The sequence below is a fragment of the Monodelphis domestica genome, chromosome 1, assembly GCF_027887165.1.
Source record: "Monodelphis domestica isolate mMonDom1 chromosome 1, mMonDom1.pri, whole genome shotgun sequence".
In the NCBI taxonomy this organism is placed as follows: Eukaryota; Metazoa; Chordata; class Mammalia; order Didelphimorphia; family Didelphidae; genus Monodelphis; species Monodelphis domestica.
In genome coordinates, this window is record NC_077227.1 from 473,168,717 (window position 1) to 473,182,407 (window position 13,691).

Consider the following 13,691-nt stretch of genomic DNA (forward strand, 5'->3'; position numbering starts at 1 on the left):
AGACCCAAAGCAAGCAAAGGGGTGGTGCCGTGCCCAGAGCTACACATCCAGGGGCTGTCATAGAGCGGACAGTAACTGAAGTCTCACTGACTTCCGCCCCGCACGGCCTCTTCAAGTGACCAGGGTGTCGCGGTAGCAGTCACGGGGACACGCTGCCTCTTGGGCACTGGCCAAGTCATTTGGCGCATGCGCCGTGGCGATGGGAAGCCAACGACCTTGCGGTCGGAGATCCTACTGCCCGGGGATGGGGCCTCCCACCCGGAAAAGAAAGGAAAGGAAGAGATCCTTCTTTGGGCGAGGGTCGCTTTGGGTTCCTACCGCCTCCCAGCATTAAGGCTTTTTCCGCCTCCTCCCACGCCAGCGACCAGTGCTGCGCAGACTTTACACCGGCCTGCTGGCGCCGCGGCCGGGCCTTCCGGTACGTAAGAGGGGGCGTGAGCACCTTCCGCTCAAAGCCGGAAGACCGTTGACCTGGGTCTTTCCCCGGTTTTTTTGGAGCTGAAAGGTGAGCAGCAGCGCCCCAAGGTAGCGGGTACTGGATTGGGGTGAGACGGGAAGGGGATGGTGGCGGGGGGAGATAGGAAGATACCTGAAGCGAAATAATGATTGAGGTGGGGAGGATGCGAGATGAAGAGGAGAGGGACGCCCAGGCGGAGAGGTCGAAGGAGGCCCGACATGGAAATTGAGGACAATTTGGGGCAGAATAAAATGCTTCCAGGGGAGGGATTTGCTCAAAGCCACATGCAAACAACGGAGCCACAACGAACCCAATTGCTCATTTCCTAATGTAACCGTAGGCTAGTCACTTATCTCTGGGCCTGTTTCCTCATCTGCAGATACCTCTCTGGGCTGAAAGGAAAGCATTTAAAAAAACTTTAATAACAAAGTAAAATTAAACACCTACTCTGTGCCAAGCAAAGAAAGACAAAAGCCTTCCCTGTCTTGCCTTCAAGAAGCTGTCTAATGGGGGCAGAAGACACTGTATAAATGAGATATACAGAATGATTTGGAGATAATCAACAGAAGAAAGTCATTAGCATTAATGGGGATCAGCAAGGGCTTCTTGCAGGAAGAATTTTGGTTGACACTTGAAGGAAATCTGGAGGCTAAGGCTAAAAGGGAGAGAATTCTAGGCATGGAGAGACAACAGAGAAAATTCCTGGAGTAGGAAGATGGAGTGCCATATTTGAGGAACAGCAAGGCCAATGTCATTAAGTACTAAAGTAAGAGGAGTAAGAAGACTAGAAAGGTAAGAAGAGGCCAGATTATGAAGGGCTTTAAAAGCCAAACAAGATTTTATATTTGATCCTGCCATTGGGAGTCACTGTAGTTTATTGAATGGAGGGGAGAGAGGAACAGCATTTTGACAGCTAAGTGACAGATGGACTGGAGTGAGTAGAGACTGGTGATAGGGTAATCATGCTGAAGTCTATTTTAATGCCAGTTTAGAGATAATGAAAGCTTTTGCCAGGGGCATTGTATGGTAAGAGAAGGTACTAATGTAAACAGGACATGGCAATAGAGTGGTTAGGGAAGTTAGAAAGAGAGATGTTAATTCGGGGATGGTGAGATCAGGGTCTTGTCCAAATAATTAACAGCTCAGGCAATCTTCATGTCAGTCAAGCTTTATTGTTTTTAGGGGAAAATGGCAATGGTTTGGCCATGGGGATGGAAAGGGCCCGAGGTGATGGAGTGGTCTTGGCAATGGAAACACCTGGTGATAGACTGAACCTGACAGGTTTTCAGGAATGCTTTTTATCTTGATTAGTGACTAAGGAAGGAGGCATTCATTTGGATGGTTGTTCCCTGCTGTTTGATGTCACTTTACCCTTGGTCCACTTTGGTCTGCATGGCCTTATCCATGATTCACTCTGTTTGCTCATGCAGTGGTGGTGGGGAGAGAACAAACTGCAACGTAAATGGGATTCTCATGATATATTAAGGGCCTCAGGGCAACTTTAAGTCAAATTTTGCTCTTTTTCTGCACAGACCCTAAGGAAAGCAATGATTGTAGAAATTGAGCATTGTTTGAATCTAGTCCTGTATTACTGGGAGTCTGAACCCCCTTAACCAAGGACTTAAGTTATGTGATATAAGAAGTTTTTTCATAATTGTAAATCTAACCAACCCATAGGTCTTATCTGAAAGGTGTCCCAGCTATTGTTTCCATGTTCTTTTGATTGTTTACAGCTACTTGGCAGGATTAGTGGGACATTTCAGCCCACATCATTCCCCACTGCAAATAATATAAGCCCAGAACTGGGATAGAGGTGAAGGTCAGTCTTCTGGAACTACTTCCTGCTGAGTAGAGGTACAGGATCAGAGATGAGCACAGAGTCCTGTATTATTTGGTGGCATGGGGTTTATCACAAGACTCCTGGGAATGGAAGCGGTATTCAACAATTAGAGGTGTACTTGTTGCTCAGTCACTATTATCTGTAATTGGAATTGGGAAAGTTAAGAGGCCACAAATTTAACAAAGCAATTAAACAAGTAAAGGCCAAAAAGCAAGGAAAGCAATAGTAAGAACAAACAGGATATGAGGGAATACCACTAAATGCTCAAAGGATTTGAGGGAATCCCAATGGGATACTGGGTGGTATTTCTGATCCATTATGGTATTCCAGCAGTCTGTATGGATATAAATAAGAGAAAGGGGAACCAAATGCACTGTATACTTAGTCTAGAGAAAAGAAAACAGTTCATCTGATTGTAGGAATTCTCTTTAAAGTGTGGTTCTTAGATATCTTCTCTTGGACATTCTGGAATTGGCTTCATTCTCCAGACAGCTTTGATTCAATATAATCAAAATTATTCATTTTATATCTTATAATGTTCTCTATCTCTTATTTTGTCTTAAATTCCTCCCTTTTCCATAAATATGACAGTTAAACTACTCTATATTCACCTAATTTACTGATAATATCACTCTTTATGTTTAAGTCATATACTCATTTTGAACTTATTTTGATATAGGGTGTGAGATGTTGATCTAAACCTAATTTTTGCCGTACTGTTTTCCAATTTTCCCAGCAGTTTTTGTCAAATAGTGAATTCTTATCCCCAAAGCTGGGATCTTTGGGTTTATCAAACACTAGATTGCTTAAGGTCATTTATCCCCAGTCTATTCCATGGGTACACCCTTCTATCTCTTAACCAGTACCAGATTGTTTTGATGATCATCCAGACAGCTTTGAAGGAGGCTTTGCTTCTCTGGTTCCAAATCACTCGTAGAGATTCCTAGATTAAAATCTGTCAAATTCTGCCAGTAACAAGACAACACAATTTAGTACAATCTCTTCAATATGTTTCTGTATCCCTGAAACTTCAGAGAATTTCGGTTTTGCATACCATTTGCTATTTACATGACATAAAAATCTTTAAAAGTTTATGAGGGCCTAATTTGTAAAATGAACTCTTCTTTCCATACTAAATGCATTTGGAGAATATCATTCCTGTATTACAGTTTCACCACTTAAATTCCAAGATTTTTTCATACTTGCACTCTATTATAGTAACTCAGAGATGTTCCAGTACTTAAAAAAAACTTCTACTTCTTATCTATCTTGAAGATAGAAATTTTCTATGAAAGGAAGAAGTGGGGCATAGTTATAATAATGTCATATATCACAACAAGGGAAAATCTCCTTCATTTCCAGTTCCTTTAGGACAGCAGTTCTCAACCTCTCAATTTGTAGCAATGAGAATACATAATGCATATCAGGTATTTACATTCTGTATCATAACTGTAGCAAAATTACAGTTTTGAAGTAGCCACCCAAATAATTTTTTGGTTTGGGGTCACTGCAACATGAGGAACTGTATTGCAGGGTCATGGCATTAGAAAGGTTGAGAACCACTGCTTTAGGAGAATCAGATGCTATTTGAGATCTAGCCCTATGGCTGCACATATAAGCAACAAGAGATTTTTGCAAATAAATTTCTCCTTCCCTAGGTTCAGTCATTATACAAATGAATTAACTTACAAAAGATTGTACTAAAATTGAAACAAAAACTTGGGATGGAGTTACACTTACACTTAAGTATCTCTCAATTGTATATCGAGAATATGTGTATACCAAATAGGTTGCCTATAGTAAAACATGTGTATTCAAATGCACTGACTCTGATGGACTATGTATTAATAGGCAGATGACAAGTCCAAGTAATAATTTACTCTAGTTGTTCCCTACAGATTCAGATTGAAAACAGCTTACATATTTGCATTGGCTCATATCTTCTATTAACCACTTGTTTTAATTATAGAAATTTGCTATAAAAGGAAAAAGCAGGGACAGGATTATAACAGCATCAACACAATTCTGTTTGAGTCCAGTTAGAGTCATGGTTGACAATCATTCACTCAGTAGCAATTCCACCTCACAGTCAGACTCAAGAATAATTAGGTGGGAACACATACCCTCCAGGAACATCCTGTAAATCAGGAGGATCCCATCTTAGCTATGCTGAGATTGTTCTCTCAAGTTTTTCCAGATAAGGGCTTTCACCTATCATTATTCAGAATCACACTTCTCAGTAGTTTCTGTTTTATCAGACAACTGAACCTGAATTCAGGACTCAAAATATTATTAGTTGTAGTCTCAAGAATTTTTACTTCAAATAATAAAATCTTATTAATCATAAAACAGAAGTGATAAATCAAATCCAGCATGTTAGCTCAAAAATGCTGTGTTTGATATGAGTTAAGGAGGGCCTCCACAGAGTGAGGAGTGTGACCTGATAGCCTCTCACAACCACATCCATATTATAGCTAGAGGATCTTAACAGGTGGAAATTGTCTCCATGCTTTTATGCTAAGACTTGGGGTGCCAAGGCTTCAATGTGCCCCCCCCCCGCCCTTTAAATACCAGAAAAAGGTGAAATGGGGTTGCATGATTGGGTGACCTGTGGCAGGGCAGGGAGAGCAAGGTAAACTTCAGTTTCTTGCTAATAAATTAAAACTCACATCACTCAAAACATGTTTCCATATTATTCATGTTTGTAAGTGAATAATCTTATAAAATCCAAACCCTAAAACAAATAACCAATCAAACAAGTGATAAATCATATGCTTCCATCTGCATTCTTACTCCAGCAGTTTTTTCTCTGGAGGTGGGTAGTATTTCTTTTTCATAAGTCCTTAGAATTGTTCTGGATCATTGTATTGCTGTTAATAGTGAAATCTATAACATTCAATTGTTGTGCAATATTGTTGTTACGGTGTAAAATGTTTTCCTGAAGTAGGAGGTAAATTTAAACTGCAAACTGCCTGTATTTTTTCCCCTTTACTCTAGATATCTAGGGATTTTTGTTTTTGTTTTGTTCAATCCTGGGATTACTTCCAAACTAGCTTTCCTTAATTGCACTAAAACAATGGGGCAATCTTCAAGGGTACAGAATTTAACTTTTATTTTCCCTAATACAACTTCTACAGAGTAGTACTCCAAAACTTCACTGTCATGTTCTCTCTGTAATTCCAAGGTGGCTAGGTTATAATGACAAAGAGAAACTTGCAGGATCTTTATAACCGAATTTTCCACTAAGGTGGGAGTCAGTTCTGTTCACTGGGACAATACTTTCTTTTTTTATAAATTAATTAATAATATTTTCCCATGGTTACATGATTCATGTTCTTTCCATCCCCTCTTCCTTCCCCCCCTCTCAGAGCTGACAAGCGATTCCACTGGATTATACATGTAGGGACAATACTTTCTTAAGTATGAAAGTTCAATAATCTTTCCCAGCTTTTTGACTTCAGCTGTTTAGCAGTCTGTTTGACTACATTTTCACTTTCTAGAAATCTTTCAAGGTAGAAGATGTACAAATAACACTAAACAGGACACAAAACAAAGGTTCTCCTACAAAGCAATATAGCCAAATTAATCAAAACAAATTAACACATACTTGCTAGCCTTAACTTTTTCAATTTGTAATAATAAAAAGAACCAAATTTAGCTAAGATAAATTATCACCTGAATTTATTAAAGACCAGAGTTAAGTTTAGCTGTAAGGAGCAGAGTTGGTCCTTCATCTTGCAGCTGTCTGCTTTCAAAAGTATTCTTTTAACTAAAACCAGATTATTTATGGCAGCGGTTCTCAACCTCTGAATTTGTAGCAATGAGAATACATAATGCACATCAGGTATTTACATTCCAAATCATAACTGTAGCAAAATTACAGTTTTGAAGTAGCCACCAAAATAATTTTTTGGTTTGGGGTCACTGCAACATGAACTGTATTGCGGGGTCACGGCATTAGAAAGGTTGAGAACCACTGATTTATGGCTTCTTTTTTTAGGTTTTTTTAATTGCCATTTGTTAAAAGGCAATCATTTGAATGGTTTCATTTTCTTTCCTGACTGAGTCCCAAAGAAGTTTGGGAAAGAAGAGCAGGGAGAGATGGAGAGAGAGAGAGAGAGATGACATGAGATGACATGAGTCCTGCCAGGCCTCAAACAGGTGCAGCAGTTGTCAGCCCTAGCCCCAGGTGCAGCACCAGAACGAACTCTGCCAAGACTCTAAAACACAAGGTTCTAGTAGGGCCTCCCTTCCAAATAGGAACTTGCCAGCCATGAAGCCCAACCCAGACCCTCAACAAAACTAGTGTTCCAGGGGATGGAAAGAAAAAAGATAAAGGAGGGAGTAAGTAAGGGGGACAGAGCAAGGGGGTGCCTCTTATCTCAGGATTTTTTTTTCACCTTTTAGACTTCTGTTCACCTTTGTGCTTTGGCATTTTGTAGAGGAGAGGGATGCGTGGAAGAAACTGGTAGCACAGAGGTGGGGAGAGTTATCCAATATCCTCTCACTTTTCCTTACCCCACTCATAAAAGAAGGTACACAAAGATGGAACAAGGGGAAATGGAGGTGGGGTGTAACTGCGTGCGCACACACACACACACACACTCACACTCACACTTGCATTCACACGCACACTTTTTCTCTCTCACATTCATTGTCTCTTCCCTGAAGGGTCTAAGCAAAGGTACACCAAGAATCAAAAACAGAGTGGAAAAGGGTGTGGAAGACAGAAGGGGAATTGAAAAGATCTCATTATGGGAAGATCCTTTCCCCCTTTGCCCTCAGTATGTAGGGATGACCCCTACATTCCAAATTTCCCCTTAACTCAGCCATTTCCTCAAGGCCTATCTCAAGGATACTATAAGGCTGTGTTGGCAAACCTATGGCACATTTGTGCCAGAGGGAGCTGCTCCATTCCCCCTCTTCACAAGCATCTGGGAAAATTTCTGTCATCACCCATGCATCTGCCTAGCAGCCCAATGGGAGTACTTCCTCCCTCCCCTGTCTGGGGTAAGGGGCAGGGTTGAGGGGATGGCAGCTTGGGCACTTGGTCTCTAAAAGGTTCACCATCACTGCTATAAGGGATAGAAAGAGAAGATGAATGAGGAGAAGAACTGGGGTTCCTTTCCCTATCCAGCCTTTCCTCATGCCAGTGGTCTGTGGTCTACTGCTTTGCCTCCATTTTCAGGAGGAGGTGAGACAGTGTAGGCTCTTAACTGGTCACTCTCTGGTAGAAGTAAATATAGCCCAGGTCCTTAGGTGGCTTCTCTGATGCTTCCTGGTCATTGTAGATAACCCACTTGTTCTTGATATTGCAGGCATAATGACCTCATATAGTAGAAGTATCCATGTGACTGATGAAGGCAAAGAGCTGATACTTTATAGAACTATCTCAGACTTTGGGTCCCATAAGCACAGATTCAAAAGTGGAATCTAGCTGAGTGCCCCTCTGAAATATCCATAACAACCTCTGCATCCAGGTCATCAACGTGGCTAAAGATCCAGTCCACAGTCTGTACAAGATCATTGTTCATAACCTGAAGAGCGTTAATGGTCTTGTTCTAGGTGAAGCCCATGAAGACAATAGTAACCACACAATCTTCTGATGGTGGAGTCAGCCACTGCTAATAGAACCAGGACCCCTGGAGCCGGGCAGGACAGTGGGTTTGCAAAGTCTGGATCATCCATATGAGACATGATCCAGTTCATAGCGGCTTCAGCTCCACTCTTGTCAGTGTAGTAGACAGCTTTGGTAGAGGCATTCACGGAGAAGCCAATCTCCACTAACTAAATGACAAGGGGCCCCTTGCTAGGTGTCAAAAATGATGTGAGAGAAGCAAAATCAGGGTCTTGTCCAAATAGTTGACAACTCAGTCAATCTTCATGTCAAGCAAGTTTTATTGTTTTTAGGGAATAAGTGCAATGGTTTGGGTGGTTTCATCATAGTAATGAAAAAGACCCATGGTGATGGAGTAGTTTTAGTAATGGAAACACCTGGTGGTAGACTGGGCCTGACAGGTTCCAGGAATGCTTTTTTTTTTTATTAGTGACTAGGGAAGGAGTCATTCATTTGGGTGGTTGTTCCCTGCTGTTTAATGTCACTTTACCCATGGTTCATTCTGTTTGCCCATGCAGTGGTGGTAGTAGTGGGGAGAGAACAAATTGCAATGTAAATGGGATGCTAATAATATATTAAGCACCTCAGGGCAACTTTAAGTCAAATTTTGCTCTTTTTCTGCCCAGACCCTAAGGAAAGCAGTGATTGTGGAAACTGAGCACTGCTTGAATCTAGTCCTATGTGACTAGGAATCTGAACCCCCTTAACCAAGGACTTAGGTTATGTGATATAAGAAGTTTTTTCATAACTCTAACCAACCCATAGGTCTTATCTGAAAGGTGGCCCAGCTATTGTTTCTATGTTCTTTTGATTGTTTTTAACTACTTGGCAGGATTAGTGGGACATTTCAACCCATATGAATGATACCTAGATTATAGATTATTATACACCAGCCTGGGTGACTGGTAAGATAATGATGTCTTTGACAATAATAGTAAGTTAAGAAAAGGAAGATCATTTTAGAGAAAAGATAATGAATTTTGGATCTATTGGGAGCCTGTCTATAGGACATCTATTTTGAGATGTCTAATAGGCAGTTGTAGTTATGAGAATAGAGATCATGAGAAAGGTTAGGCCTGCATAAATAGATCTTATTTGCATAAAGTTAATTATTGAATCTATGGCAGCTGCTGAGTTCACCAAGAGAAGAACTATAAAGGGAGAAGAGAAGAGAGCCCAATACTATTTCCATTTAATACAAGTTAATCCAGACATATTGGGCTAGTGACTAAAGTGAGAGAATCAAGACTAGTGTTTAGGACTTCTGTCTCATAGGCCATAGTTCTTGTAACTTGTACTTTTCTCAGTAGAAGCTCACCATGTTATTTAGCCTGAAGGGGTTTGATCCATGTACTTTTTCCCAAAAAAAATTCAGGCAAGAAGCATTTTTGGGGGACAGGTAGTTGACTCATTGGATAGAGAGCCAGACCTAGAAATGGGATGTCCTGGCTTCAAATCTGACCTCAGATATTTCCTAGCTTGTGACCCTGGGCAAATCACTTAACCCCAATTGTCTAGACCTTTTACCTTGGAATTGATATTTAGTATTGATTCTAAGACAGAGTAGGATTCTTTAAAAAGAAGAAGAAAAAGCATTTTTGAGCACCTACTATGTGCTAGGCCCTATGTTAGATGCTGAGGTTAAAAATATACAAATACAGCAAATCCCTGCTCTTAAGAACTTACATTCTTCTAGGTTAAATAACAGCTGAAAACGTTTCATTTAAAAAGTTATTTAATGAACGTGGAAACACACATGTAATATATAAATTAGTTCTATGATACTTTCCACAAGGAAATACTTTCAGCTTGAATTTAAAAAATATATAATTAGTTCATGTTTTTTAAAAGCTGGTAATGAATTTACAAATTAATAGTTCATTTATCAGGTACTTTACAGTTTCAAAGCATGCTCATATCTCTTATCTCATTTGACTGACCTGGGGAACCAAGGAGTATAAATATTAACCCTGTTTTGTATACAGGGAAACTGAGACCAAGAAAAGGAAAACACCAAGGGCCAAGGTCACACAACAAGTAAGTGTTAGGGTTGACATTGGAATATACACCTGACTTCTGTGGAGATTGGATTTGGCTCTCTCCTGATTGTAACAATGAAGGTACTTAGCTCTCCCTTGATTGTGAAGATTAAATTGTAACCCCATCTATTTCTAGATTTTAATTCCCCAAAATGTAAGAACAGTACTTACCGTTCTTACAGTACTTACTGAGAATGGAGATCTACCCATTTTGGATTTTATCCACAAAAAGGTGTTAACACCCATATCATACATTTAGTGGGAGGTCTGTGACCCACGTGTGAAAGAGTGGGCAGTCCTGAAGTGGAGCATCGGCTGTGATTGGTAGACGTAAAAATTTGGGGGAAGTGACACAAGAGAAAAAGGTCTTTAAAAGTGGAAACAGAGATACACACAGACACACTTGGAGTGGAGAGGGACACTTGGAATGAAGACTCACACTTGGAGTGAAACCTCCTGTAAGAAGCAGTACTACTGGAGTTAAGGCTGATAAAGAATCTTCTGATTGAATTGACATGTGGTGAGTGTTAAGGCTGACTTTAGTAATTAATTTTGGGGATTTAGTAATTAAATCCCTGGCAACCAATTAAATCTATTCAGTCCAACCATTAATTTAACACTCCTAAGTCCGTTAGCTCTAATACAATGACTAAGTCATTTGTTGATGTTCTTTATTACATTGTTATCCTTATGAGGGCAGTGACTAGACTTTTTATTTTTTCCCTTAATGTCCTTTGTTCATGGAGCTGGGTAGTTTATACCTGCAAATTCATGTCATATAAAATTGGACAGAGTAAGATAAATCCTTGGAAGGCAGCATGGCATAGTGAATAGAGAGCTGACCTCTACCTCTATCATACACTAGCTGTGTGATACTGAGTAAATCACTTAACTTCTCTGTGTCCCAGGTATCTTTTAAAGACTAAAATTGCAGACCAGGTACAAATCTGCATTAGTAGAGTGAGTTTTTTCATTTGGAGTTTCCTGTTTCAATGAAATCATAAGCCTAGTTAAAAAAAACCTATGCGAAATCTAGGGGCAATGACAGAGGTCCAAGCCTGTGAGTTCATTGCTGGTAGCACTGATTATTTTTGGCAGTGTTGGCTTTTATTTCTTGGGAAAACCAAGGATCGGTCCATTCAGTAGAACTTTTAAAAATCCTTTCTGTGCATGTGACATTGAAAGATATAAAAATGAAATGAGATATAATCCTTACTTTATTTTTTATTTTAAATTTTATTTATATTTTTTCCATGGTTACATGATCCATGTTGTTTTTCTCCCCTCTTCCCTCTCCTCTCTCATAGTCCTTACTTTAAAGGAGTTTAAAGTCTATGTTTTCATCCTCTTGATTTGAAAGAAGAATTTGGAGAGAGACCAAACACATGTCATTAAGAGAAGTTGCTTTTTTGGGACAAAACTTATAGTGACTTGAATTCAGTTGCTCATCTCTTCATCAGTCCAATTCATTAAACATTTATTAAGCTCCTGTGTGCCAAACATTGTACTAAATATTGGGGTTCCAATAACAATTTTTAAAGCAGCCCCTGCCCTCAAAGAACTTACAGTCTAACTGGGGAGTTAAAATACACAAAAGAGAGATGGAGCAGGAGGACATAACAAATGGTACTGAGCTTGGAGGCATCATGTTGCCTCAAGTTAAACCAGAGAGAGTAGCAAATGGAAAGTGGAGTGAGCTCAAAAATTCAATTTCTGCCCTCAATAAAGCAAGACTTTGATAGGTGTTTCGTATGCTACCTTCCAGCCCTCTTAATCAGAGGGGAGAGGAGTCTGAGGGTGGTGGTATCAGTCAAGGCTTGAGTTAGTAGGTTGGTGGTGACATTAGAAGTTATAAGGTTATCCACATCCAGAGAAAGAACTGTGCGAGTAGAAACACAGAAGAAAAATATTTCCTTGATTACATGGTTTGATGGGGATACGATTGGGGATGTAGACTCTAAATGATCACTCTATTGCAAATATTAATACTATGGAAATAGGTCTTCATCAATGTAAATGTAAAACCCAGTGGAATTGCTCATTGGCAGGGGGGAGGGGAGAAGGAATGGAGGGAAAGAACATAAATCATGTGACCATGGGAAAACATTATTAAATAAATAAATTGAAAACAAGTCCTTTAAAAAAAGAAGTGATGAACTTAACTTGAGAGGAACAATTTATTCCCTGGAGTTGAAACTAGGCAGGGTACCAGGTACAGAGTGAAGCCTGGAAAGACAATATTACTACTCTGCCATCAAGACATGTATTTGGAGTCCTCACTTCAGGGTAGACAAAGGCTGCAGTAAACTCTGATTCAGTTTCCTTAATTCTCCATTTGTAGGATGACTATTAAGGGTATAATTGATTTCCCGAGTTAGGTGAGAGTCAGCCTGTGGCTGCATTTAGAGTCTTGGTCTGTGGACTAAAGTTAAGTGTAGTTGGTTGCCAGAGTTAAGAGTTCAGTCTAGGCAAGGAACAAAATAAAACCTACTTACTTATCATTTAGTACTGTGCTAAATAACTCTTCTGAGGTAGTGAGGAGGGGGGAGTAGAAAATGTACCGATATTTTGTAACTTGTCTTTTTCTTCAGGTGTTAAATATGCATGGTTCAAAATAAAACATTCTTTTACTTGTCTATAAGAAATTACATACAATTTGCTTTTATCTACATACACAGAGGCCCAGTGAGTAGATAGAAAGCCAGCTTTGGAGTTGGGAAGACATAGCCTCACCTCTGATACATACTAGTAGCAAATCATTTAATTGCTTAGTGTCCCAAGCATCTCTCTGATCTTATTAATTGTATATTTACATCAGTGAATGAAATTTCCATACTGAGAGCTTCCCATACAGATTACAGGTCTAGATCTGAAAAAGAAAATTGAAAGGTCCATTTTAAAAATATGTATTTTGAGGGGGCAGCTGGGTGGCTTAGTGGATTGAGAGCCAGACCTACAGATGGGAGGTCCTAGGTTCAAATTTGGCCTTAGACACTTCCCACCTACCTACTTGGGCAAGTCACTTAACCCCCATTGCCTAGCCCTCATCACTCTTCTGCCTTGGAATCAATACAGTATTGATTCCAAGACAGAAGGTAAGTGTTTAAAATATATATATGTGTGTATTTTGAGATTGATAGAATGTGTGACATTTGGGGAATGCTTCAAAAGTTTAGAATGCAAGTCTAGCAAAAAAAACTATATTGTCCAACACCTAACCTTGTTAAATTTGGAGTGTTCATTGTCAAGTTGATCACATGATTCATTTCTTAATGTTTTAATTATTTTTATTTTAATAACAAATTTCCATATAAGTTTTTTGAAGTTATATGATCCAAATTGTTTCCCTCTCTTCTTCCCTTTCCCCTTCTGGAGCTGGCAAGCAATTCAGTATGGGATATTCATGTATTATCATACAAAACATTTCCCTATTATTCATTTTTGTAAGTGAATAATCTTATGAAACCTAAACTCCAAAACATATACCTAATAAAATGATAAATAAGATGTTTTCATCTGCATTCCTACATTCCTACCCCAACAGTTTTTTCTCTGGAGGTGGGTAACATTCTTTTTCTTCAGTCCCTTGGAATTGTTCTGGATCATTGTATTGCTGTTAGTAGCAAAGTTTATCACATTTGATCATTCCACAATATTGTTATTGTGTGCAGTGTTCTACTTTGACTGCATGAGTTTATGTAGGTCTTTCCATCTCTTTCTGAAATCATCCAATTCATC

At 39.5% G+C, this 13,691-nt stretch overlaps 1 protein-coding gene across 7 annotated transcripts in view; it reads left to right on the plus strand.

Moving 5' to 3' along the window:
• Positions 1–172: 172 nt before the first annotated feature.
• Positions 173–13,691, plus strand: part of SNAPC4 (small nuclear RNA activating complex polypeptide 4) — a 59,664-nt gene continuing 46,145 nt past the window's right edge. For 2 of the 7 annotated variants that reach the window (XM_056812691.1, XM_056812692.1), the window contains exon 1: positions 276–505. The gene's annotated coding sequence lies outside the window, so the exon portion shown is untranslated. Of the gene's footprint in view, positions 506–568; positions 1,250–13,691 lie in introns of those variants that run through there. The other 5 variants (XM_007475314.3, XM_007475313.3, XM_007475310.3 and 2 more) reach the window with 5 other exon arrangements.